The 25,678-nt window shown below is 38.3% G+C and overlaps 1 protein-coding gene across 10 annotated transcripts in view; it reads right to left on the bottom strand.

Annotated features, from left to right (window-relative positions):
* Nucleotides 1–25,678, bottom strand: part of MGAT4C (MGAT4 family member C) — a 687,109-nt gene that overhangs the window by 224,857 nt on the left and 436,574 nt on the right. For 2 of the 10 annotated variants that reach the window (XM_048835666.2, XM_048835665.2), the window contains exon 1: nucleotides 9,948–10,125. The exons of the other annotated variants lie outside the window; for them this stretch is intronic. The gene's annotated coding sequence lies outside the window, so the exon portion shown is untranslated. Of the gene's footprint in view, nucleotides 1–9,947; nucleotides 10,126–25,678 lie in introns of those variants that run through there. 10 annotated transcript variants of the gene reach the window in all.

The following is a 25,678-nucleotide window of genomic DNA, read 5'->3' as shown; positions in this document are numbered from 1 at the left end:
AAGGGGGACACATGCTTGCTGGAAGTTCACCCCAATAAACATCGAATTGTTTGCACCTTTGGACTTCGGGTATTGTTGCTCTCTGTTCATGCGAGAAAGACCAGGGAAGTAAGTGGGTGAAGGAATAAGCCTCCTAACAAGAATGTGTACAGCTGTCACAGAATGCCAGCCAACATTACCTTTCATAAATGAGTTAAAGAGGCGATGTCAGGTGAGGAGGGCAAGATCTTTCATTCCAAGAGTTTGAATTCTTCATGTATACGAACTAGTGATTTGTTTTAACTAGCACCTTTGAAAACAAGGCTGCATGAAGGTGTGTTCCCTTCAAAATGCCGCCTCACTAGTGGTGTCATCATTCAACTTCAGCTGCCTGAGGACACAGCCCCTCTTTGGGGTTTCATTATTACATTTAACTTGGACTCAATGTCTCCCCCCTGTTCTAATGACAAGTCAGCTGTAAACGAGCTTGGAAACTCAGTGGCCCCTCCTCTGTGACAATGGACTTGTCCCTGCCCAAGAAACAAACGACACCGAATATCTACACCTCATATATCACCAAACAAAGATATTTCTTTTGCTTTAGAGAAGAAAGGCCTTAACGTGGTACTAAAAGAAAACATGTAAGGGAATGAGGTGGTTGAATGAGCTCTTTAGGTAAATTTTCAGATCTGCCTAAGTAACTTTTGTGCACCTTTGAAATTTTTTTCTTTTACTCAGTGCTGTCCAACTCCACTGAGTTACCTCTTTTCTAAGTTTTCAAAACTGAAGGCTCAACCTTGGTCTGGAGAATGTGAAAGATTTAAGGTAATTTCCTAGCTAAAACAAAGCTAAATAGAGCTTTCCTCAGTATTCCAATGTGTCCAAATTACAGAAAATTGATAAGGCTGTCCTAGAAAGAAGTGTTATAATATTCAAAAGGCATGATTTTAAGTCTTTAGATTACTCCAAAGACATCTGTCAGGCAAGAACCAGTCAATTATTTCCTAATGTCTTAGTGGTTAAAACAATTATTTATATGGACAGTATTTTAATTGTAGAAGTCACAAGACTGCATATTCTTGTCACAGTACTTTGGAGTCTGTGTTATATTTAGCAAAGTCTATTCCAACCCCTTTCTCTTAGTTTAACATTCCTGGAGTTCACAGTGCATATTGCAGTGCTGATACTAAACATTTCCAGGTCCAAGAGGGAATTCATTACAAGTATGCCAGAAGCTGATACCTCATTCTGTCACCATGAGGAAGTTAATAAGCCCACTAGGAACTCTAGTAGTTCTACTCCCTGCTTTTCTTGTTGGTTGCCTCTAAATTAGAAGCAACCTAAAGGTCTCCATTGGATGCAAGGAAAAAGTTACCCAGCTGCACTTCCCTCAGCTCCCATTGGCTGGGAATGGCGAACCGTGGCCACTGGGAGCTGCGGGGGCCATGCCTGCAGACAGTCAACATCATCAAAATGTCTTGCGGCCTGCAATCGGCTTACCCTGATGGGCCACATGCAGCCCACGGGCTGCAGGTTGCCCACCACTCTTCTAGGCAATGGTGGGGCCAGGCACTAGAACTGAGAGCTGGAGCCTGTCTTTCTTGTGCTCTGTTACCTCAGTGCTGGCAGTGGTGAGAAGGAAGTGGCAAGAAGGATGTCCTCTGATTCTAATGAAGAGGGGACAAAAGGAAGACTGAGGAGGGGAAAGGAGTAGATTGGGACAAGAGACTGGGACTGGAGGAAAGGATAGAAATTGTGACTAGGAGCTGGAGGCGTAATCTGGAACTGACTGGGCAAGGAGACCATGACTGGGAGCCAGAAAGTGGAAGGGAAGTTGAAACTGGGAGTTGGAGGGAATGGAAGCTAAGGCTATTTGGGCAAGGAGACTGTTGTTAGGATTAGCTGTGAATGTTTACAGCCACTATTCAGGGTGGCAACTAGGGGGGATATAGCGAGCACGTGAGTGTCCGTGTAGACAAGAAATAAAGACAATTGTGCAATCACCCTGACCACAGCATCCTGGATCTCTGTAATCTCTACCTAGTGTCCAAGTGGAATTGTATATGACCCGACAGATCACAGAACATCCTGTCAAGGGAAGAGGGGAAAGGAAAACAGAAAAGTAAGTCCTACACCCCAGCCAGAACAACCTACAACCTGCACAGAGCTAGCAGCAAAACAGGCAAGGAAGTAGCCTACAAACACAGAGGACCAAGAAAGATCTGTTATGCTGAGTGTCAGGAGTGACTACAGGAAAGTAAGTGACACTGAAGGTGAGACTAACACCAGTTTGCTTCTAAGGGGCTACACCACCTTACTCCACAGAAAGGCAATAACAAAAAAAGAGAGGCGGGGGGAATCTAGTTTGATAGAATTGCAGTGATGGCTACATTTGTCCCAGCTTTTGTCCCAAACACCACCTCCAGGAGAATTTGATTTCCAGGATGCTGAGGAACAGCCTCTCTGGGTAAGCAGATTGAAGAGTTTCTGTCATGTTTCTGGTTTAGATCAGCAATTATAGGAGAAACAAGTGAATAACCTGCTCTATACAATGGGACCTGCAGCAGATGACACTATCCTTTCCAGAAGCCCACATAGCTGCTCATATGAAACAATTCAATACAGTTAATGAAGAACTGGGTAAGTATTTCATGCCATGCTGCAATGTGAAATTTGAGTGGGAATGATTTTACTGACACAAGTAAGGGAATGGTGAGTCAGTGAATGATTTCGTAAAAGCCCTGTACAACCAAATCCAACACTGTGGCTACAGAGCAAAGAACTTATCAGAGATAGCCAGCTATCAGAAAGATCCCCAAATTATCCTAACCTCTAACTAGAGACAGCCAAAACATAGTACTCCACAGTTACTACATAAAGAAGGAATTTTTCTGAGGAATCACTTTGAGGTGGAACCCACTGTAGAAGCTATAGACATGGGGAGGAAAATATCTCAGAATGCCCAGAAACAATACCCACTCAGACAAGTACAGGTATGAATGAATCCAGGGAGGGCTATGCTAACATGGAATAAAGGTGCACAATAAGAATGTGAAAGAATGGAAACTGACCACTAGTCACTCTTCTAGGTTAAAAACATGTAAGATGTGTTACCTCCTTGAATATGTTTTTGAACGAGACTCATGAAGTTTCTGTTCTTGATAGCCCACGCATCTTGGAAGAACCTCACTACAGGCAATAGACTCCCTAAGGCCCTGATCCCAGAAGCACTACACTGGGAGCCGGGGCAGAGAGGAGAAGCTCCTTGGTTGGACATGAAGACTGGGACATGGAGTCAGGGGAGCATGTTGTTTGCGGAGAGGCAACTGGTATCACATTGGCCAGTCCTGGGGGAAAAATTATATGTGATCATGTACTTAAAACTGTATGATGTTTATGCACAAGGGGGATGAATTACACGGAGTAGAATCATATGATTCTAGTCATAGAATCATAGAAGATTCGGGTTGGAAGAGACCTCAGGAGGTCATCTAGTCCAATCCCCTGCTCAAAGCAGGACCAACCCCAACTAAATCGTCCCAGCCAGGACTTTGTCAAGCCGGGCCTTAAACCTCTAAGGATGGAGATTCCACAACCTACCAAGGTATCCCATTCCAGTGCTTCACCACCCTCCCAGTGAAAGTTTTTCCGAATATCCAACCTACACCACCCCCCACAACTTGACATGATCGCTCCTTCTTCTGTCATCTGCCATCACTGTGAACAGCCTAGCTCCATCCTCTTTGGAACCCTCCTTCAGGTAGTTGAAGGCTGCTATGAAATCCCCCCTCACTCTTCTTTTTTGCCAACTAAAGCCCAGTTTCCCTCAGCCTCTCCTCATAAGTCATATGCCCAGCCCCATAATCATTTTCGCTGCTCTTCGCTGGACTCTCTCCAATTTGTCCACATCCTTTCTGTAGTAGGGGGACCAAAACTGGACGCAGTACTCTAGATGTGGCCTCACCAGTGCTGAATAGAGGGGAATAATCACTTCCCTCGATCTGATGGCAATGCACCTACTAATGCAGCCCAATATGCCGTTGCCATTCTTGGCAACAAGGGCACACTCTTGACTCGTATCCAGCTTCTCATTCACTGTAATCCCCAGGTCTTTTTCTGCAGAACTGCCATTTAGCCAGTCAGTCCCCAACCTGTAGCGGTGCATGGGATTCTTCCTTCTTAAGTGCAGGACTCTGCACTTGGCCTTGTTGAACCTCTTCAGATTTCTTTTGGCTGAATCCTCCAATTTGTCTAGGTCACTCTGGACCCTATACCTACCCTCCAGCGTATCTACCTCTCCCCCCAGCTTAGTATCATCCGTGAACTTCCGAGGGTGCAATCCATCCCATCATCCAGATCATTAATGAAGATTTTGAACTAGACCAGCCCCAGGACCAACCCCGGGGCTGGTTTAGTTCAACATCTTCATTAATGATCTGGGGCACTCCATTTAGTACAGGATGCCAACTAGACATCGAGCCGTTGATCACTACCCATTAAGCCCAACCATCTAGCCAGCTTTCTATCCACCTTATAGTCCATTCATCAAATCCATACGTCTTTAACTTGCTGGCAAGAATACCGTGGGAGACTGTTGTGACGTTGCACTCCATATGTTTTATGGAAATATGCTTATAAGTGTGAATATAATGTAACTGGGATATGCTGTATGCAAAAAGTCTCTTGTAAGGTAACATTACAAATTTATAATCTACTGAGTGTGTTCATCCTATTTGTATGCATGTATCATTCTTGTATCTGAAGCTAGAAATATAAAGTATAACTCTAAGGTCCTATTGTAACTATGCAAAGTGTGGGCCATTAATGGTGGTTTAGAATCTTGATGGCTCCCATTGACTAGGACAATTGGTTGTAGATGGTTTATTTACCTGCAAGCCTTCCTGTGGACGCGTGGGCCTGCCCGTGGGTAATGACAAATTAGGTCTTACAGTGACATATGACCATATTACATGATACTGGAATCCATCTTAAATCTGATACTTTTCCATTTAGGAGGAGGATTGGGAACCCATAGAGACAAAAGATTCCCACCTTGAGCCAAAGATATAAAAGGGGGTGGATCAGAACAAAGGGGGAGGCCAGTCATAAGAAAACCCCCTAGTTATCACCTGAGCTGGAACTAACAAGGAATGTACCAGGGGAAAGGATTTGGCCCAAACTAGGAAGGAGTCTAGTCTGTGAAAGAAGCTTATTGGAACATCTCTGAGAGTGAGATTTTACCTGTAAACAGTTTCTTAATGTATTAGGCTTAGACTTGTGTGTTTTTGCTTTATTTTGCTTGGTGACTCACTTTGTTCTGTCATTACTTGAAACTATTTAAATGCTACTTTTTATACTTAAGAAAATCACTTTTTACTTATTAATTAACCCAGAGTATGCATTAATACCTGGGGGAGCAAACAGCTGTGCATTGCCCTCTGTCAGTGTTATAGAGGGTGAACAATTTTATGAATTTACCCTGTATAAGCTTTATACAGAGTAAAACTGATTTATTTGTGGTTTGGATCCCACTGGGAGCTGGGTGTCTGGGTGCTGAAGATAGGAAACCTGCTGAGCAGTTTTTAGTTAAAGTCTGCAGCTTTGGGGTTGTGGACCAGACCTGGGTCTGTGTTGCAGCAGGCTAGCATGTCTGGCTCAACAAGGCAGGGTTCTGGGAGTCCCAAGCTGTCAGGGAAAATGGGCTCAGAGGTAATTTCAGCACATCAGGTGACAATCCCAAGGGGGTCTCTGTGACCAAACCCGTCACAACTCTATCAAAACTTTGCTAAAATCAAGGTATACCATGTCCACCACTTTCCCCATATCCACAGAGCCAGTTATTTCATCATAGAAGGCAATCAGATTGGTCAGGCATGACTTGCCCTTGGTGAATCCTTGTTGACTGTTCCTGATAACCTTCCTCTCCTCTAAGTGCTTCAAAATGCTGGAGGACCTGCTTCATGATTTTTCCGGGCACAGAGGTGAGGCTGGCTGGTTTGTAGTTACCCAGATTCTTCTTCTTCCCTTTTTTAAAGATGGACACTAAATTTGCCTTTACCAATTGTCCAGGACCTCCCACGATCATCACGAGTTTTGTCCAATGGCTCTGCAATCACATCAGCCAACTGCCTCAGCACCCTTGGATGCATTGCATCCAGCCCCATGGACTTGTGCATGTCCAGCTTTCCTAAATAGTACTTTACCTGTTCTTTTACCACTGAGGGCTGTTCACCACCTCTCCATACTGTGCTGCCCAGAGCAGTAGTCTGGGAGCTGTGAAGATCGAGCCAAAAAAAGCATTGAGTACTTCAGCTTTTTCCACATCCTCTGTCACTAGGTTGCCTCCCCCATTCGGTAAGGGTCCCACACTTTCCCTGACAACCTTCTTTTTGTTAACATGCCTGTAGAAACCCTTCTTGTTACCCTTCACATCCCTTGCTAGCTGCAACTCCAATTGTGCTTCGGCCTTCCTGATTACACCCCTGCATGTTCGAGCAATATTGTTAATACCCTAATTCTACCTTAATTCTAGCATTCCCTGATTTTTTAAGGAAATTATTTACATGTTATGGAGGGAAGAAGAGTCTTTGTTCATGGTTTAATTACTGATAATATCTATGCTTTTTTATAATAAGACATTTATTTTTCATGTTTCTGCCCAGTTGATTGACCTATCTTTTCCATCCAGGATGTTAAACCTATTTTTTGGCAAGCACCTTTCACTATTTTTCAGATTGGCTTCTAGTTCAGTCAGCAATGGGTTGAAGTAAGCACCCTGTGTAGGAAGGCTGATTAAAATTTTTGTTGTGTCAGATCTCTGTCTGTTACCTGATATCATTGTGAAGACGTGTGTTGATTGATTCATGAGAAATCATGCAATACTGCTTCTAGACAAACAGAACTGCCTATTCTTAAACTCAAAAGTAATCTTTTTATTCCTCCTCCACTATAATGACTTTAGAAGGAATATGGAAACTGCTAAACACGCTCAGTGGTAAGTGCAAATTGTAGCGTATTAGAAGTTGTGTCCTAGACTGATGGTGAACCAACAGTCAAGCAGCCATGGAGCCCTCCCTTCATCCTCTCCACCTGCCCCCGCCCCCCGCACCCAAATGAAAAAAAAAAACAAAAACAATGTGACATGATGTTTCTGAAGGGAAGATGCATCTCTGTGGTTTGGCAGGCAGAATTTAACTTCCTGTTAAAACCAAAACTTAAAATTCATTTTCTCTGTAGTATGAGTGACCATAAACTGATTCTCCACTGATGTGAAGAACAGAAAAATACTTTGCTCCCTGACTGTTTGATTGTACTAGATAGTTGGTTATCAGGACTGTAAGATCAACGGTTTTCCTGGGCTTTCAAAGGGCTGTGTGAAATAATAGTGCATGGTAACAGGTTTCCTAATAACCAGTAGGGCTTCTTGTGTATAGGTCTGGGAAAGTAGCTCTCTTGGCATCAGGTACCCCCTTCTGCTTTCAGTTCACTCTGTGATAGTCTCTCTTTGGATAACTTGGTTATTTGGCTGGGTACCCAACTAGTCCACCTCTTCTAGGGTTACAAAGTCCAGCAGGAGCACTGTCCAAATGCCTTCTCTGGATGCTGTTCCGCCCATGCTCAGGGCTCTGTCGCACACTAAGCAGTGACCAACAGGGGAAGCTGGGTCCACCTGCTATACTATACTACTGTTCATGACCCCATAACCATCAGGCCAGGTCTTCTCAGTCTCCTTCTCCATTACTGTTTCCCTGGGCTTCTTCCTACCCAATGTCTCTCTCTCTCTCTCTTCCCTTGACTGTTTCTGGGTTACAGCAGGCACCTACTCTACTCCCAATGGCTACTTCACCGCCTTCTAGCCTCTTGTTAGATTTGTTGCTCCCAAGCAGGATCTCGGAGCTTATTCTCTCTCTATGGAATTCCTCCTTGTCCATGACAACCTTCCTCATCCCAAAAAGAGACTGCACCTTCCTTCCGCTGCAGCCCCTTTTCTGCTTTCAGCCTCCTGGCTTTATAGTGCTACCTCAGCCCTCCACCAGCTAGGCTTCACTAGGTTAACACTGACCCTCCCTCTCCCAGGTAATCCATTTGGCTTCTCAGGTCCTCATTAACCCTATCACATGTCACTTTAAAATTCCTCTAATAAATTATAAGCAATAGGTCTGAGACAAACTCCCTGAATGTGAACCCTCTGGACTTATGGGGGTTGGGCTTGGGGATGCAAACGGAGTAGAATCTCTAATTCCCTCAGCATTTTGGCAGTGCTAGGAGCTTCATATCACACAACTTTTGGCTAGCTGGGCGAGTGGTTTACTGTATGCTCTTATATTAATTCTAGTAATGATAGGCAAACTGCATGGACCTGTACAGTCTGTAAATTTGTAATGCTGAGGACTGTGTACTTTTATTTTATTTCTCTGAGTCTCGGGGACTAAGCCAAGTTACTTAAGGAGAGGGAAAGAAGATTAGTTCAACTTGTTAATGATACAAGCAAGCAGGGGAAACTCAAAGTGTAAAATATTCAATTTGCCTATAGGCCACGATTTCCGAACCTTAACCAGGGTGCTTTGGGTTTTGCCATTGAAAAGACAGCACACAGTAATGGAGATTTTGCCGTAACTAAAATACATCATACCAAGCCCATCTATAATGTATATATCTGACATTTGATTCAAGCTTGGGATTGTTTGGACACATATTGACTGAGAGAGCTAAAATAAATGTGGCAAATATTAAGAACTGGCAAGACAGGACTTGATTAGTAAAAATGAAAAAATACAACCTATCTGAGAGATTCTGCTGTATTTAAGTGATGCTTGAGCTGAAAATGGCTATTTTTTTACAAATACTGATTAGCACAGACTTAGACAACTATTCATAACTAGACTGAACGACAACAAATCTGAGAATTGCAAACATTCATAATGCTTGCAAATATGCAATTATTTAAACTGCTTTATTGTACAATCCTAGATTAAAATAAGTGCAGCAAACTATTAAATTATAGGTATTTAGTAAATTCCAGTCTTTCCCAAATAAATAATTGTCTCACCAGCTTTTAAATTAACTATAGCTTGTTATTCATCCCTATTATGTACACTACTTGACTAGTTAAACTGGTTATTGGATTCTTCAGACAGTAGCCCCTGAACTCCTCCAGTCAATTAAATCCTTTATCGTATCTGATTTGTCACTGCCAGTGTCACTGCTAATCTTCTAAATCCACATCAGTTCACAAGCATTAAATGTACTTATTCTGTGGCAAAATTGGGAGGCTATATAAGCAGAACCCCCTGATATGAGTCACAGTGCTGCTAACTCTTTGAAATAGATAATCACTTCTCACACCTTAGATTTTGTGCACTATAATGGGGGTGGAGGGGGGGAATATTCACTGAAAAGCACAGCTACTTGTGCATTAAATGCTGTAAATCTATTACCCAGTTCCTTGTCCTTTTAAATGATAACCAGGAACAAAGTAACCACAACTTATTTCAGAATCTGTAACTTGAACAACTTAGTATCAGTCTCCATGACTTTGGAATACACCTCCACAAAAGTATTCCAAAACATTTTTTTAAAAGTTTGATCTGATATTAAACTCTCTATCCCTAACCTTCCCCATCTCCTGCTGTTTGCCACTAAATACTTGATTTCTATAGAAAGAGAAGGAAAATGACATGCAGTAAATTATTTAGAGTAACAATCTTGTCAATCTAAAAATTTCAGTTATCGTAAAGTTACAAAGATATCAATACTATTTATTTTATATTGCAAAGTAGAGTTGATTAGATAGGCATACACTTGATTTTCCTTTAAAATACATCCTTTCCTTAAGCATCTTTCTTTCAATAAAAACCACTCTTTGCATATTATAGCTTTTATAAGCCTCTGGACTAAGAAAGCAATTTCCTATACAGGTTGGACGTATCACCTTTATTCTGAAAGAGAAGGTAAAATAAGACTCTTACCAGAGACAGAGAAAACAATTCGTTCAGCTAGATCCGACAGTGCTCTGTGCAAGCAGGCAGCATGAGTGATATTTGGGCCTCACACAAAAGCAAGATAATTGGCTCTCAATGAAGAGATGTAAACATCCATCATAATGACACTGGTGCTGAGGCTGAAAGCTACCTCAGCTGTTCTATGTACTCTGACTGTAAGATGATGTCACAAACATCAACTGGGTGTACTCTCATTGGCTTCTGTTACCTGGAATCATATCTTAACCCTAAACTGTCAGTTGCAAATGGAAATGTGGATCTGTTTTATATATATTTGGGGTGGAGGGAATGGAATGTACTGAAAGCTCCCACTTTGGATGGCAGGTGCATGCTGTTTAAACAGTTAAAATAAAAAATCCAAAAACTAATTTGCCTAAATTATTAAGCAAGAGCCCTGGGGAATTGCATTTTCATAATGTTTACTAAATGACAGTAATCATCAAAATATTGTACAGAAAGGAGTATTAAATGAAAGGTTAATGCATACAGCATCTGGAGAATTCACTTTTTTAATGATTTTACATTGCCTCTCATTAAGTCATGAGATTTCTCAAGGATACACATAAAAGGGGGGTTAAATTTGAGAACATTGCAAATAAAGCTCTAATTAGGTTAGCTACAGAAAGGCACTGGTATATTAAGAATTTAAAACAAAACAAAAATAAAAGTAAAGATATGCACAAATGTAAATGTGCACTTATTCCTTGAATGTAAAGTAGGATCTCAGACATTGTGTGGTAAATGAGGCATGAAACACACTGTCAAAAATCTGATCTTCTAAATATAGTGGCACTAAATATTTTGTTATGTTACCAGAAATATTCCATAAATCATGTGAACTTTAATAGCTGGTTGGGGCGCATTTTAAAGATAGAAATAATAATTTGATCTTTCAGTTTTAACTGATAGAACATCCCATTGCTCTATGCAAAGAAAAAAAATCACAAGTCGTATGTTACATGTTGCATATAGAGCTTTTTTACTATATCTACTTTAACATTTTCCCATCCTTTTGAATTGTACCCTTTTGCTTATTTGACTGGATAGGAGCTTGATTTGATGTTTGTTTGGAGTAAAATATATAGCACATTTAGTTATTTTGCAATTCAGTATTCCTAATGCTAAAAGTAAGGGTTGTGTTTAAAATTCCTTCTGTTCAGTGTATTCCCCAGGAAAAAAATATATACTCAGAAATGTTTTTGCTTAATATAGAATATGTGAAACATATCACAGGATTTCTCGAATAAACTTGATAAACAGCTCTGCCATTGCCTTGTGGTCCTTTCACCAAGTTGTAGAGACTCAGGAGATTAAATTCTGGGGACTTAATAAACAGCAGCTCTGTGTAGGGATCTGGAAGCTAGCCTATTAGTCAAAATGTACTTTAGGCCAAAGTGAAAGCCCCATGTAATTTATTTCTGCCTAGAAAACATGGGAGTTTAGATGGAAATGTGTGTATATATATAAAAAAAAGATTCATTGCCATGCAAAGTGACACAAAACTGAATTACAGATCAGAAAGATTAATTTGGACAATAGGAAAGGCAACTTTGCTTTTGTATGATTAACGATAAAGGTAAGACATAGTAATTGCTAAGATGTGTCATGAGTAAAGGAATTATTTATGAAGTAAAATATGCTTAGACATATCACATATTAAGTTATATTTCTCTGAAACTTTAATGCTATAAATAACCAAGATCAAACGAAGACACTGTTGATCAAATCAACCTACATAATCAGATTTTGTCTGTAAAATGTAGAGTTCCCATGTCTAACTAATCTTAACATGATAAATTTATGTCCCATACATTTGTTGTTTTTATATACACAATACTTCATTTCCTTAACAGGGTGATTTATTCTTATGTGAACTACTAGATACTCTGTGTGGACAAAGTACAGTATGCTGGAAAAAAGCCTCCATTGACACTAACATATTAGAGTCCATATTTTATATTTTGCCCACTGAATAGTCATATATGTTTTGCTCATGAAACTAGCACACAATAAGCAGAGGCCCATTGTGAATTTAAGAGAAGAATACTGCCCCAAACCTATCTGTTAAATGGAAGTTGCACTTAAACTCCAGCACATTTTCATTAGAATGCCTTCTTTTATACTGTAAACTTGTGGTAAGTTAGTATCTTTAAGTAAAAGTGGTTTATTATGTACTTAATGGTAGCGAATCATCAATTTACACATACATTTGATGTTAAAATTAATATTGCTGTATAGTCAATGTGATGAAAATGTGGATGATTATAGAGATGGTCAGACCCAACAGGTAATAGCTGTGAAGCTGTCAGTGAAATAGCAGCCCCATCATAATAATAAATGTACTTATCGACACCAAAACAAGATTTCCAGTGTGTTAAACATAACCTTTCCCATTGGCTGTACAAATAGCAAATCAAAAAATAAATTAGATAATGGATCACAGAAGCTGTATCTCTTGCACAGATAGAAATTGCAAGCTAATATTGCAGAAATAGCTGTCAGGTACTTCCTTGAAATGACCATTTGAGTGAAAAGCATGTAAAAGACACAAAGTAGCTCAAATGTTTTACTCATATTATCCCTGCATTTAGTTAAAAAAAATATACAACCAAAGCAAATAACCTATCCTTAGCTATAAAAATGCATATACTGCTTTCTCAGAGTGTTACTGTGATAAGAGTGGTCTGTTAGCCTCCCTTGTTATATGGTACATACAGAATGGCATCCATGGCACAGGCAATGAGCTACTGTTAAAGTGTCTTTAGCAAAATACAAATCACATTTAGTAGAAGAAAAAAGATGATGCTTTCTCCCAGAGTACAGTATTAATCAACATAGAAATAATTTTAACGGATCCAACAGAAAGAGATTTTAGACCTCAAGCAAAGCAAAACTCAGTTTCATGAATACATATTTCCCACAAGTTGAAATCATTACTGCATTTAATTGCCTGACAATTATTTCTGTCAGATCAATTTAATGGTTAAACCAATTATTTATATTAAAACACAGCAGAGACTAATTGGAAAAACACAAGTCTTTCGATGTAGCTTAACCTACTCATTATTAACATGGTTGAGGTGAGGTATAAAGATTTGGGGGAAAATTAGAACTCAGATGATGAGGTACAGATTAAACATACAGACTCAAAATTACTGTTCTCAGAATTCTGTTTCAGAAGAGTGCCAGTTCAGGAAGAGCTAATAATTATTACAAGCATTTGTCTATTTTATTCTCGCAGCATTAGCAATTGGCTCACTACCTTGTTATCCACAAGATGGCAGCTCTGTTTACATGGTCACTTACTCTTGCAATATCCATTTGAAGAACTTTCAAATTAATTTTTCATTTTACAGTAGATATTTTCATATATCATGAAGAAAACAAAGGTCCTGACAATTCATTGATCAACCCTAGTACTGAAGTACAGTTGGTTATGCAGTTCTTGCAGAACTGTTGAGAGATAGCAGAACAAGAGATTGTACTCTTAAATAGAATAGAAGCTTTATTTTAGGAGTTTTAAAATTTCCCCATTCACAAGCATATGCTCTTCAATCTCTAGCAGGGCAAGCCAGCAAAGCCCTCAAACACATGCTTACCTTAAAGCAAGCAAACAGTCTCATTAACTGTAATGGGACAGTCTCATTAACTGTAATGGGACTACTCACATGCTTAAAGTTAAGCATATGCTTAAGGACTTGAGCTGGATAGTTGCCTAAATCCTTCACTCATTTTAGAATCTCATCTCTAAAAGAACGGAAAACACCTCCTATCCTCAGTTGTGCTACTAAAAATAATGTAACATATATTTGTTTCCAAGGTAAAATTCTTTGTCAAGGTTAAATGTCTGATTAAATGAATTTAATGACTGATGTTAATTTATGCCTCACAAATTTACTGAAGTCCAAAGGAAGACACACAAATGAGGTCAATTTGAGTTTAGGTGATTATGAAGGGTTTCCGTTTCATAATGGGAGTGAAGGACTAAAAACCTCTAAAATGACTTCTTGGAGAATAAAGCCTAGTCAAATATTCAGTCTTATCATACTTGACTAGCTTTCCTACAAATGTGCATAGTCTTGCTATCCTACATTTGACTACACTGAAACAAGAAAGTAAGGTTTCATTATTTTTAAAGTCTTTTAAAAAATGTGTTTTCACTGGGATTACAGGCATTCTTCAAAGGAGACTATAAGTATGGGATTCTAATTGCAAAGTAAAAGAAAATATCACATAAAATAACGTTGGACTAGGTAATTTGCAATATTGGCACAAAGACCATGGTACATTTAAGGGTTTAAGTTTTAGCAGCATTGAAACTAGATTTTGAGTACAATTTTCAAAAGCACATAAGTGACTTATGACCCCAAGTCTCATTGTCAAAAGGAACTTAAGTATTTTATTGACCTTCTAGGATTTAGGGTCCCAAGTGTCCTAGGTAGAACTGGCAAATTTTTTTTGGCCAAAACTCATTTTGGCCATGAAATGCATATTTGGGTCCACTGAAACATTTTGTGAACTCGTATTGAATTCACTGAATTGTTTACACTGAAAAATAAAAAATGGTGAAACAGTTAAAATATTTAGTTTCTAATTTTTTAGAAAGGAAAACTTTCATTTTCCCCATTTTTAAACAACTTTGCATTTAGAATTTTACTTCTATTATGCTTTTAAAAAGTAAAAAAAAAAAGAGAGAATTTTATTTCATGTCAAACAGTATGTTTAGCACAACTTGAAACTTTTGTCCTGTTTCATTTTACTGAAAAGTTAAAAAAAAAATTTTGATCGACTCAATTTTTTGTCCTGTTTGGTCACTGAACCAAAAAAATTAGTTATGTACACAGGTCTAATCCTAAATCACTAAAGTGTTTGTGAAAATGTTATCCTTTATTTATTGGCTGATTTTGTGTTTGCTTGTTTTCTGGCTCTTACTTAATAGATTTAGGGTAAAAAAATCATATCAAAAGCACCCAAGTGACTACAAGCATAAATCATATTTCCATTGTCTTTTACTAGCAACTAACAAAAAAAGGTTACTTTAAAAGAAATCATTGTTTGTTTTTTTTTAAATTACAGAGAAAAAAATATTCTGTAGACATTCTAGTTTGTGTGCATGCTAGATGTTAATCTCCATTTCACCACTTTTGTGTAGCAAAACCCATGCACCGGTACCTCTGGGCTTGGCAGTGCATAGCCCTGGCATCTCTGCGCTTGCTGCATGACGAGCAGTTTCAATTAAGGGGAGGAACACAAACTGGGTGGGACATACTGCATCACACGCTGTGGTTAGAGTGGATGACTCCACAGGGAGCAGGAGTTCACACAGATAGTGGCCTGTTACTTCCACTGCAAGCTCAGGAGGGGCACGAGTCACATAATAATAATTGCTGGGCATTTAATAACAATGGTTATTTTCACAGCCCCTGTAGATTCAAGCACGCATGCAAATGGACCCATTTGGCCTGTTCTTGCCAGAGTGGTAGGGGATGATTGCAAGGGGAAAAAAGGGGGTGGGTGAAGTGCCAACTGCAGGTTTGGCTCAGCTGAAGCAGATCATGGGGTGCAGAACACAAATGCATCATAAAGCCACCTTCTCCTTCACACCCTACCCTCAAGTACCTCAGCTTCAGCAAAGGATACTACTCTACATTTTCAATAGAACATTTCAATGACCAACTTTCGTTAAACTAACTTACTCTCATTAAAGTCACGAAACGTAGGGCTTATGTTGAAATTCGGTCTTAACTCTAACTCTGTCCTCATGTGTTTAAGCTTTAAACCACAGACTCTTTTTATAGGATTATAAATCTTGTCAGAAGTACAGCATGTAACTGGAGATATAGTAGAGTCTTCAGATTTGGCTTGCCCAAGGAGATCTATAAAAAAAGCTGTTTGAAGTAAATCAGTTCATTAATAGAGCAAGTTGGAAATTTTCACTAGTAAATCTAACATTAATGTGTACATTGGAGCTCTTTCAACAGCCAAGGTAAATCATCCAGCTTCATGACCAGCACTATCTATGTCTAGGTTGAAGCCTGTGTGGAAGACTAACATACTAGTTACCAACAACTTTTCAATCATTTTGGCCAAGACTGGGTGATTGGAGATCAGGCAATGTTAAGTGGGCCTGTCAGAAGATGGCCTTTTGAATAGTAGCCAGACTATTGTGCGTTTAAGAGTTACTTACCCTCCCTATAAGACACAAACAGTGTCAGTCAGCAGTGGACCAAGGTGCTCTTCATTCATTTCCATCAAGCATGGTAGCCACAGGTGAATCTTGCAAGATTGTGTCTCAGCTCTTACTCATTACTTTCAGAACCTCTGCTGCATGGCCAAATTCCATAAGGAAAGGAGGGATGACTCATTTCCCTCAAAACTAGAATTGCTATCCTGAATTCAATTTAATTACAAATTAAAATAAAAGCTCCTCACAAAGAGAGATATTCAGCAAAAAGGTGTCACTATTATATCAGGAGAAATTGAGATAACGTAAGAGGAGGAGATTGTTTCTGCAGTTAGCATGACAGGGTACAAAATCACGTTATTCCACAAAAAGAAGGGAGGACTGGTGATTAATGTATAGCTCTGTGCTGAAATGACCAACCAGCCTTTCAGGCATGTAAAAGGCTCATATTTAATTGAATTTACACATAGGTGGATTTATTTTCCTTATACTTTCAAAGAATTCCATGGTGTTTTACTGAGTTATTAAAAGAGGTGATTTTACAATCATCTGCATGAGGATCTTTAATATTGTTATTGTTCTTAAGAAAATAATCAACAGGTTCTGATAACATAAAAATCCTTCTGTGTGAAGTGGCGATCTTTCACCGTTTGCTGCAAGCTTAATGATAATAAAACCAACTGCGAGAAAGACCTTGGAAGTATAAGCCACTCATTGATTTAGTCTGACTGCTTATATGCTATGTCCACTTGCTGATCTTTTTAAAACCCAGATGTACAAAGGGCAGCTTCTTTTAAAAAGTCACTACTGGTGGCTGGGACACATGATTTTTAGAATGACATTCAGTGAACTATTATCATAATCTTGTAGTTAGTTATTTTTCAATATACAGAGTTCTAATGTTCTGGAACTTTAAACTGATCTGCAATAACACAATATCTTCCTTCTTTTCATTATTATTAATAATCAATTGTATTCAATGGAATTCACCACAGAGACCAAGAAATCCCCTTATAGAAGAGGTAGCATTTTAGGTCTTCAGAATGTATCTGACAAATGAAGTTAGTTTATACTCTCCCTAAATGTTTCCTTTAATTACTATTCAATACAGTACACATACAACATTGCATGGACTGCAAAATACACTCAAAATGGTGTGTTAACCATGAGTTGATTAGCCATGATCTACATTACACTATTAGAATAACATTTTACGTTTTTGAATGGCTGCAATAATTAAGGTTGGGTGAGCCATTCTACAGAAGATAAAAATCCAACTGAAGTGGATTTTATGGGCTTTTAATTAGCCAAACTAGACTGAGATGTTATAGGTTTAATTCTGGCAGGATGACTCAAACCTATGCTGCTGTTGCAATAGGAAAACTGAAGGGAGATATCATCAGTTCTACCCAGGAGTAATCTCCCCACCAGGAGCAAAACTCAAAAGTCACATAGGGAAACTGCTGGCAAAGAAAAACTCTGCCCTTCTGTAGTCCATCCCTGAATTATAAAGAGGAAGCTCACTATTGTATGTGTCCTCTTCTTCCACTCATGATCCATCCCCAGACAATGAGTGGAAGTTAAACTGTGCATTATAAAACTCATCCAGTCAACCTGAATACATTTGATTCTCAAAAATATTTCTTTGTAGACCAGATTTTAGATGTATTATTATTCAAATGGAAAATTTAGACATGATCTGTCCTCAGTGTCTAAATCCTTAATTTGCATAACAATATAAACCACAATCTGCTGTACATGCAAATGCTTTTGAGAGTCAAATGCATTCACGTTAATTGGCTGAAATTTAATACTAGAGGGGAACAACATTTATAATTTCTGTCCCAGGGGAATTTCTGACATTTCAACATTTGTTTTCATCACCGAACAGGCCAAAAGGGTGAATTTTCAGAATTTTCAAAGAATGGAAATTAAAAAAAAAAAAATCTGTTCAGGAATGTGAAAATATTTCACTTTGACATTTTTGATCAAAATGAAATGTTCTGAAAATGAAATGAAATCAAGATGTTCTACTTTGTTTTGGTAAACTGACTCATAAGGCTTCAATTGGGATCCCATTAAACTGCATTCCCTTACTTTCATTGCTTTACAGAGGTTATCGTTTGGGTGTTCATTGTCTCCTTTGAGCTAGGCTCCCTGGAGGACTGCATCTCTCACAATGCAATGTGGATTCTGGGTGGAAGATGAAGTCCTCAAGGGACGCTGGCTAGAGGAGACAATGGACACCCAAGCTACAACTCCTATAAAACAATGTGTTACAGAAATGCAGTTTAATGGAGGATTTGGGGTGGGACTGGTTAGTTTTGTTTCGCTTTTAAAGTGATTTGAAATGAAACATTTCAAGTCAATTCAATAACATGAAATATTCTGATATGAGTCAAGACAAATTGAAATAAGCGACTATCATTTCCACTTTCCTGATGAAAGATAAAAAATAGCAAAATTGAAATTCCCACAAGGAAAATTTCAATTTTGAAGAAAATGCATTTTCTCTTGGGAAAATTCCTGATCTATTTAACACACAGTTCTAGTGGTCTCTTGCATATGGATTTGTATTTAAATTCTCCTTTTCTTTCTTTTAAAATGTATAGTCCAGATACCAAACAAAGAAATAAAGCACTAGGATGTTTTAAGTTATATGTGCACAACTGTATACATGTATTTGCTTGTGCCTAATTTATGCAAAACAAATATTATAGAGTTAAAAAAGACTGATAAGCCTGAAAACTTAATTACTCACATAGACCCCCTTTGACTTTATATGGGCTTCATGCAGGCATAAGGGTTTTCTCATGCAGAGATCTTTGCCGGATCAGGCCCATAAATCACTCTCTTTTCCTGCATTCAAAAATATGAACCATTTACTTCTTCCCTCCTCACCTAGATTTAAATTAATATACTCTGTATTGCATACAAACCTTGCTTTGGTTTCAGTGACTGCTAATTATATTATTTTCATCTTTGTCTTGATTTAAATTGATAAATTAAATATATTAGTACTTTCCCTTCTGTGCTTCCTTGTTAAAAATTAATGAACCATATATTCAATGTTATCATTTCTTTAGTCCTTTTTATGAAAATAACAACCTGTCTGACCCCTTTGACCTTCCCTGAAATTAAAGCAGTAATCTTCAGATATCTTTTAAACTTTTTGTGTCCTAAATTCATACACAGAGTGGACCTTCCTCCTAGAATAAAATTAGCAGTTTCCTTAAACCAATCTATCATCATTGTTATTTTACTGAAGGAACTATGTACTGAAATTCAGGCCCATCATTTCTTGGTATGAATCAAGGTTTACAACAATGAATTGCATAGGAACAAATCACTTAAAACAATTCGTGTTTATATCGAATCCCCATTATATTGTATGTAGTTCATTTAATTACACTCCTTGTCCCTTTCCTGTGTCATTTTACTTTCTTAATCTTTTAAAAATATTTTAATATTCTTTTCCTCTATAGTTATGTCACTTCTCCTGTGAGCTCTGAATAAGGCTCACCCACACCTTCAACTCCATTAACTTTCCTCCTCCAACATCTGAGCTCCTGATGCTCCAAAACAACACTGCACAAAAGCTTGAAAGCTGCCCCTGTGAAAAGGCTGCACAAGGCCTATGAATCATATAAGTCCCACTTAAATTGTTAAGTAGGATTTGTGCTGGCCCTCCTCAAAAAGGGAATTTCATCCTAGGAAAGTATCCCCCTAATCTTTGTAGGGAACTGTCAGATGCTCACTTTCCAAGAGTGGCCCTCCAAAAATTGATGGCATCTGGCTTGTCTGTACTTTCCAAATTTATTTAGATGTTTTAATCTAAAAAGGAAAATATATCAGCTTCTTCAAGTTAATTAAGCATGAGTCATGCAGACATTGCTTATTGAATACTCAAGTGGTTTTCTTCATATTACATGATAGTTTTTCTGAGTGTAATCCTTGTAGTTATACAAAATTTCACACTCAGAGAAAATAATTTGGTGCACTTGTCAATGTACTATTTAAGGAGTTGTGGTAAATTCTGAGCAATCATTTACTTTTCTGAGCTGCTGGAATTATCTGTTTAGCTCAAGTGTAACAGCATTCATCTGGGATACCATAGGGTCCCTGGGTTGTCTTCCTTTCCTCAGCTCACCCACATCATTTTTTCAGTAAAGCTGGGCAGGAAATGATTTTCCCATCTCATGAAAATGTCCATTCTGCATTGGACAATGATTTTATTAAAAAAACAAACAAACAGAGAGACCCACCCCAGAATAGCTAATATACCAGTGGTTAGGGCACTTACCTGATATATGGAAAACCCAGACCCCAGTTCCTGCACTGTCTGATTCAGAGGAAGGACTTGAAACTAGGTCTCCCACATCCCCATTGAGTGCCCTAACTACTGGGTTAGAGAGTCAGTCTCTCCCCCAGACCAATGAAAGTTTAATATTTTTTACAAAATGGAACAACCCCAACAGGAGAGATTGAGAAACATACACACAGGAGAGTAGCCTGGTGGTTGAGGCACTCACTACAGATGGGGGAGAATCAGGCAGAATGAGGACTAGCACTTGCATTTCCTACATCACACATGAGCGCTCTAACAACTGGGCTATTGGCTATTCCAGGCTGGGGGGTGAGATGGGTCCTTCACCAGAAATTCCATGCTGGACCCAAAAAAAACTTTCCAGCGAAAGTTTAGTTGAAACGGATACATTTCCACAACAAGTTTTGGTTTCAGAGAATCGTCATTTTCTGACAACAACAACAAAAGTTTAGTTGAAAAATTCCTGACCTGTTCTATTTGTCAGCTTCCATGTAATTTAACCTTTTTGCAAGGCATCTTGTTTGTCATGCATAGGTACACAGCAAATATTATTCATGTGCCAAAAAATTATCATAGTTAATTTTATAAAAGTGTTTGCCATTTTTAGTATCAAATTATGGAAGTGCTATCAGATTTTTTTTAATTTTGATTGTTCATAGCTGTTGGGATAAAGTTACTAAATAGAAGAGAAATTCTTCCATGTTGGTTGGATGTGTTGGGGAAGGGAGAAAGGAAAGGAAGTGTGGAAGATTAAGGGCCTGATTCAAAGCTCATTCAAGTACATGGAAAGACTCCCATTGACTTCAATGGCCTGTGGATTGAGATCACAAAGAATGTGTAATTAATAAGACAATTACAAAACACTACTTCAAAGTTATCTTGGGCCAGATACTCATCTGGTGTAAACTGGTGTAGATTCATTGACTTAAAGTAAGTATTCCAATTTACACCAACTGAGGATCTGTCCCATTATATTTAGAAGCTATGATTGCATATCACAACATATTCTATAGGAATATTTTTATTGCAGGGTGGTTCAAGGGATTTTATAACAAAAAATGAACTTTATTGATGTAAGATTTATACATTTGTACTGGTGAAATATATTTTGGTAATGCTTGCTTGTTCATTATGAAGATACCTTCTTTAGGAGGTACTTCAATAATGGACTAATAATCAGTGCATATAATTACAACACCTATCTAATCTGAATAATTTAGCTACAAAATATTTTGCATGCTGGGCCTGCTATAATGGGTCACATACACTGCTTTTGCATGCTTTCTCAAAATCCAGCTGTTCCTTTTCTGCATGCATTACTCAACACCTTGTGGCAATAGTTATAGCCACTCATTATGCAGAAATGATTATGCATCTAAAACATTAAAAGGAAAGAGTCCGACTTGGTGTTTTTTTTCCTCTTGTGTTAAGATTATTTATTTTGGTTTCTGAAATGACCCTTTCCCCGTGTTATACATGCATACACAAAAAGTATACACCAAGATTATACTTGATCAATAGTATGAGCAGTATAATCTCTGCGCACCAATCCATATAGACTAATGCCTTCATCATGAATCCTCAAAAAATATGTTCTGTCCTCAACGCACATCCTCCTCAGCAGTCTGGGAAAAGAGCAAGGTACTATGATGGTTTCTATTGAAGCAAATATGGGAAGCAGATTCCAGATTCAAGGGTATTTCAGTGAAAAGCACCTTGTGACCAGTGCCTTACAGACTTAATATGGGCACTGTTAGCTTGAGGGTTCCATCTGATCATAGACACATGTTATCACATGAGGAGAGGATCAGTTGCTAAGGCAGTCAGGACCCGAATATTTTAGGGTTCTCTCAGAGTCGTTAAAATTGGCTTTCCCGTCAAAAAAATTGAAACATTTTAGGTTTTTGTTCCCTCTTTATCTCCCCCGTCTCTTCTTTCCCTCACCTACAGATAGACAGATGAAGAAAAACTGTCTGCACTGTTCATTTAATTCAAAAACTGGAAAATGACATGATTTTTTTCTATGTAAGTATTTCATTTCATTCAAAAAAATTCATGGAAAATATATAGCATTTTTTCCACCAGCTCTATTTCTCAGCTGCATACTTGATGTATAGAGCACCAGGTAACATCTGGTGATATCAGACTATAGCTTTATTTTGTGAAGGAAAACATGAAGTTAGATTTGGAGAAGATCCAGTTTATTTTTATTTGTGTCTAGGCTTTTTGATCTTGTTTAATCTCTGTGTAGCTATAAGGAATTTGATATCTGATAAATTAAATTTGATATTTGATAAATTAAACAGCAGTAAGTCACCAGGACCAGATGATATTCACCCTAGAGTTCTGAAGGAACTCAAATGTGAAATTGCAGAAATACTAACTCTAGTCTTTAACCTGTCATTTAAATCAGCTTCTGTACTAGATGACTGGAGGATAGCTAACGTGGCAACAATTTTTAAAAAGGGCTCCAGAGGTGATCCTGGCAATTACAGGCCTGTAAGCCTGACCTCAGTACCAGGCAAACTGCTTGAAACTATAATAAAGAATAATATTGTCAGACATATAGATGGACATAATTTGTTGAGGAAAAGTCAACATGGTTTTAGTAAAGGGAAATCATGCCTCACCAATCTACTAGAATTCTGTGAGGGGGTCAACAAGCAAGTGGACCAAGGGGACCCAATGGATATTGTGTACTTAGATTTTCAGAATGCTTTTGCAAGGTCCCTCACCAAAGGCTCTTTTGCAAAGTAAGCTCCCACAGGATAAGAGGGAAGGTGCTCTCATGGATTGGTAACTGGTTACAAGATAGGAAACAAAGGGTAAGGTATAAATGGTCAGTTTTCAGAATGGAGGGAGGTAAATAGTGGTGTCCCCCAGGGGTCTGTTCTGGGACCAGTCCTATTCAACATATCCATAAATGATCTGGAAAAAGGGGTAAACAGTGAGGTGGCAAAATTTGCAGATGATACAAAATTACTAAAGATAGTTAAGACCCAGGCAGACTGCAAAGAGCTACAAAAGGATCTCTCAAAACTGGGTGACTGGGCAACAAAATGGCAGATGAAATTTAATGTTGATAAATGCAAAGTAATGCACATTGGAAAGCATAATCCCAACTATACATATACAGTGATGGGGTCTAAATTAGCTGTTACCACTCAAGAAAGAGATCTTGGAGTCATTGGGGATAGTTCTCTGAAAACATCCACTCAGTGTGCAGCTGCAGTCAAAAAAGCGAACAGAATGCTGGGAATAATTAAGGAAGAGATAGATAATAGGACAGAAAATATTATGTTGCCTCTATTTAAATCCATGATACGCCCACATCTTGAATACTATGTGCAGATGTGGTCACCCCATCTCAACAAAGATGTATTGGAATTGGAAAAGGTTCAGAAAAGGGCAACAAACATTATTAAGGGAATGGAACGGCTTCCGTATGAGGAGAGATTAATAAAACTAGGTCTTTTCAGCTTGGAAAAGAGACGTCTAAGGGGAGTTATGATTGAGGTCTATAAATCATGACTGGTGTGGATAAAGTCAATCAAGAAGTGTTATTTACTCCTTCTCATAACACAAGAACCAGGGGAGTCACCAAATGAAATTAATAGGCAGCAGGTTTAAAACAAATAAAAGGAAGTATTTCTTCACACAACACACAGTCAACCTGTGGAACTCCTTGCCAGAAGATGTTGTGAAGGCAAAGACTATAATAGGGTTCAAAAAAGAGCTAGATAAATTCATGGAGGATAGGTCCATCAATGGCTATTATCCAGGATGAGCAGGAATGGTGTCCCTAGCCTCTGTTTGCCAGAAGCTGGGATTGAGCAACAGGGGATGGATCACTTGATGATTACCTCTTCTGTTCATTCCCTCTGGGGCACCTGGTACTGGCCACTGTCGGAAGACAGGATACTGGGAAGGATGAACCTTTGGTCTGACCCAGTACGGCCATTCTTATGTTCTTATAAAAGCAAATAGTCAGAATTCTTAGTGAAATCTCTTTTGGAACAAGAAAAAAAAGGAGACATTTTCCACTGAAAAGAGGTCATTATAGCTACCCCACACACACCATTCAGAAAACATTGATTTCTATCAATGCTTTTTATGTTCCCAGCTGAAAGAGAGCAGAATAATAGATGAGGTATTGGAGATGTGATTATAAGAGACTGCCTAGAAATAATTAATAATAAGGTCTACAGAAGCTGTCATATGTACATATGATGCCCTTAAATTAATAGCAGTTTACATTGCCTACATTGTTTTCCACAAAGACTGCTGTTCCACTCTATTTGACCTTAATTAGTATAATTGATAATAGTTTTGGAGCTGCATGCCATTTTAATCATGTAGTTACAGTTTTCCTGACAGAAGAAAAATGAAACAGCAGCTGGGAGTTATCTATTAATAGTGAGGGAACAGAAAGGTAAAAGTAAAGAATCTTCTTTTCTAGGACTTCAGGGCTTTTATGGCATTAGTAATGAATGACTAGTGCATGCTAACGAGAAGCATACTGATCTCCAAGGATGTAATGAAGGACAGCAGGAGCTAGGATCAATGTAAGATGGGAATTTTATGTTGTTAGGAAGATGCAAGACTAGAAGTTTGAACGAGCCAGAAAGAGAGAGACAAACTTTTTTTTTTGGTCAGGGATTCAAATTCTAGCAAATATGATGACTATTTATAGTTTCCCTTGGAAAAAAAAAACTTTAAAAACAGCTGCTATTCACCTGTTATGTTCAAGATGACATAGAAATCCAGCAAGCTACCATATGTCTATACATTTATTGGAGCTTCAACTGTTCGGTCTGAGTTTCAGACAAGTTTAGGGGTCGGGGAAAAAGAAAGAAAGTGACGGACTTTGTGAACCAAGATCAGAAATGCATTTAAGACACTGGAGATTTTTTAAAATTATTATTAATTATAATTATTGTTTTCTTGAAAATTTCTCTGCTGATTTTAATAAAGCACTCCCTGGATTTGTGAGGTCAGGGAGATTTTACAAGGAAAAGAAAGCTTGCTCACATTGCAGGCTTTACAGATCTCACACAGATTTAGTGAACAAAAAACAGAAAACAAAAACAAAAAAAAAAACCCTGCCCATGTGCACTTTCGTCACACCATACTTGGAGAAAAAAAGATGTCAAACTACCTGTCAATTATCAGTAAATCTTTATATTC

Source organism: Caretta caretta, chromosome 1, assembly GCF_965140235.1.
Source record: "Caretta caretta isolate rCarCar2 chromosome 1, rCarCar1.hap1, whole genome shotgun sequence".
Lineage (NCBI taxonomy): Eukaryota > Metazoa > Chordata > Testudines > Cheloniidae > Caretta > Caretta caretta.
This window is presented reverse-complemented; position numbering and strand designations above follow the sequence as displayed.